Source organism: Halichoeres trimaculatus, unplaced genomic scaffold (assembly GCF_033239565.1).
Source record: "Halichoeres trimaculatus isolate MK-OKI-2021-1 unplaced genomic scaffold, fHalTri1.1 fHalTri1_scaffold_8, whole genome shotgun sequence".
Lineage (NCBI taxonomy): Eukaryota > Metazoa > Chordata > Actinopteri > Labriformes > Labridae > Halichoeres > Halichoeres trimaculatus.
This window is the reverse complement of record NW_027437186.1, coordinates 29,084,856-29,088,277: the sequence shown is the minus strand read 5'-3', so window position 1 is coordinate 29,088,277 and position 3,422 is coordinate 29,084,856.

The following is a 3,422-nucleotide window of genomic DNA, read 5'->3' as shown; positions in this document are numbered from 1 at the left end:
TGAACCCTTTTCCCTCGGTTCAATGAGAGTTGTTCAAAAATGAGATGAGAAAGAAAATACTGTTATTTGATTGAATCATCTATTAGAAAATGATTGTTTTATCATCGCAAAGAGAGGATTTTATCAACAGAAAAACCTTGGGATGCAGCTGCTTTCTCTTAATTGTAATTGCTGTCATTATATCTTTATAATACATCAGTCCAATAAGAATGACTCGGGGAAGCCAACTGGACTCCTGGAAAGAAAGAAACTTGCCTCCAGTGAATAGAGCACACGGGACATTTGCATAAACTTATTAGAGTATGATAATTTCACACCCAGAATGCCCCAATTTTGATCGTGTATGCAAACAGTGATCTATCAGATGATTAAACATCCGCGTGGCTGATTGCTCTTCTGTTATGAAACAGAATTATGAGTGATAATTCTTTATCAAGTCCTCTTTTCCCTCTGCAGAAAAGTTAGTTTCACTTTTATCTGCATTTCTTTCAAAGACGAGGAATCTGCATTGACATGAAATTTTCACAGGAGACTTCTGAGTCAGAGTGATGATGGTTGGGAATCTTTCATCTCAGGATCATAAATGATTGAAGAAGAGCTTGCAGGAGTTCATAAAAAGCAGGATTTGTTCAAACCAGCTCTGTGTGGTAGGAGTTTTCTGTGTATCTCTGATCTCACAGGAGAACCTGACCTTTATGTGTGCTTGCATGCACACTAACTTCTTCTCATTTGTCCAACACCCAGTTGATTATTGCACTTCTGCCTCTGCTTTCCAATAGTCTGACCAACAACAGAAGAGAATGAGCACTACTGGGTCCTTCTATCAATTACAGTAAATTAGCAGATCTCCCACAGCTGATGAAACAAAGGAAAAGAAAATCCGACTTGACAGAGTTCAATGACCAAGAGTCAATAAAAGATCCAACCAAAAACCCACACGGGAAATCATACAAGAGACACAGGGAAACCAAAAGAACACTGACACAGTAGGGAGGAAAAACAGAGACTAAAGAAATACTGAGAAACCACTGCAAAAGTAAAGACAGTGAAAGCAGGGCACTCAATCACAGAGGAGTTCAAACACAAGGAGCAAGTTTAGACTTGAGACACTAGGAGCAAAACAAAACATGAAAATCTTAGGGCTAAGAAATCTGAGAGCGAATAAAAACATAATTAATACAGAGAGACAAGAGTAATGACTGAAAACAATGATGATAAAAACAACATGAGTAAAACCAGGAGGTGAGAACAACAGGAAATCAAGGTTGAATTACAAACAAAAAAAATTGTTTCCATTTTAATTATTTATTTACTGCTGCTTATTTTACTATCTTTTGAGGTAGCTGAAATATTGGGTTTATGTAAGGCAGTTACTTAAATAGGCCAAGGGGTAGCACTGTTGTTCTGTTGTTCTGCCCACACCCTTAGACTTGACAGATTATTGCTGCTCGTCCTTTATGTTTTGGTCAAGTGTTCATTCATGATTTGAGAACGCTATCCATCTCCTTGTCAGATATCTTTGAGAATGAACAGTTAATGTGCTGTTGTGTTGAAATAATTTGTATATTAAGAAGTTTGTTTACTGTCTGATGTAGTTTCAGGAGTTTGTAACTTGGTCTTTTTTATGAGTGTATCTGCTTTGAGTTTTGCTGACTTTTTAGGTGTGTGTTAGCTCCCCATGTGTATGACCTGCTGTTGATCTACCTGTGTGTTTTCTCTTGTGCTGTGTATGGCGCTGAGCTGTTTTAAGAGGGTTTAGAAGCTGTGAAAGTGCAGCACTGTATTTTGGGTACTGTATAACTACTGTGGCTTATTCTGACGCTCAGCGTATATGGTTTGAAAGGTTAGAGACAGAGCTGCCAAGCACTGAAGCTCGATTTACTATTTATTACTTTGATGGGTAATTGATATCACATCTATGTCTCATTTTCATCAACTTTTGGCATTATTTTTCTTTGAAATTTCCTCCTACCTGATGAAGTTAGAGGAGTTTTTATCGGTATCACAATCAATTTATTACCACTTCCAAGTGACACACCCTGTACAACAGATCAGACATAGGAAAAGAATAAAGGCCCATTTATGCTCAATATTAAATACTGATCGAGACCCCGGCAGAGCTTTCTGTCTGTACTCTATGTTCATTTTGTATGTATTTTTGCATGTGTCCACAAAGCAGGGTCAAACAGAACAGTACCACTGGAAACAATGGGGGCAGTGTTGCTGTTACTACTGGATGTAGCTCTAGTGAGACACCAAGAAGAAATAACAATAGTGGGACATTTTGAAGAAAAACTTTACAAGTTGGTGAGAATTTTGGGATGTATACTTCTTGTGGATAACAAGTGGCAAACTTACGTGTTGAAATATGAAGAAACTGCGGTTCCCCCAGTGTCCACTGGAGGCCAGCTCCAAAAGTTAAAGGAGACAAACATTCTGGACAGCCAATCTTTTAGCAAACATAAACATGTGTAACATGTGTACGGACTATGGGGGAAAAAACAAACACATTTTCTGCTGAAAAGTTTATATTTATTGTATGGGGGATGAGTTTCAATACCTTACAGAAACAACGGCCATGTTTTATATGACCTCTGGTAGATTGGAACTTGGCTCAAATGATACAGAGTATTGAGAATACCATTTGACTCTATGGAATCAAATATGATTGTTTACACTACAATGGTTTTAGGGTGAGATGCAAAAGTTTTGTTGAGTTTCAGCCTTGCGTTTACACGGAAACAGCGTTTCAGCTGAACTTAGACACAAACTTTCGAAAACAGCCACCAGAGTGGGATTTTTCTGAAACGCTGCCAACACCATTGCCGTGTAAACAGTAAGCCGGCGTTTTCAATGGAAACGCTGACGTCACACTCTGCTTCTTATGAGCGCATACAACAGGACAGCAGTACCGTTGTTATGATTGTCACGAACTATCATGTTGTGCTTGTGCTGCTGAATCTGCTGACTGTCTTTCAACAAGATGTGCATCTGTTGCTCCACTTTTTCACTTAGTATTCCCCAATACACCAGATAATCGGCTCAACTACTCGGTGGAGATCTACCAAAAGCGGCTTCTGGACAAGACAATTAAAGCGCGGACTACAGGCCCGGCATACTCCCTACACCGTTTTCAGTCCCTCTGAGTTTTTGTGGAAACGCAAATTTTTTTCACTATGTTTTAGCATTGTCTGATGAAAAGTTGTTGTGCAAACAGGGCATTGATCACCAGAAATTACCAGTTCAGGAATGTGTTCGAGTTTTAACACATTCTTAACTGAAAGAAAACTTCAACTTGTGTGCAGAGAAGTCAGACAAACTCAAATCTACTGAAAACCCTGACTATGTGAACCATGTCTGTACCCTTTTAATTCTGCCTTCCTGCCAAAGGACTGAGAGGAGTAAGAGGGCATAGTCCGCCT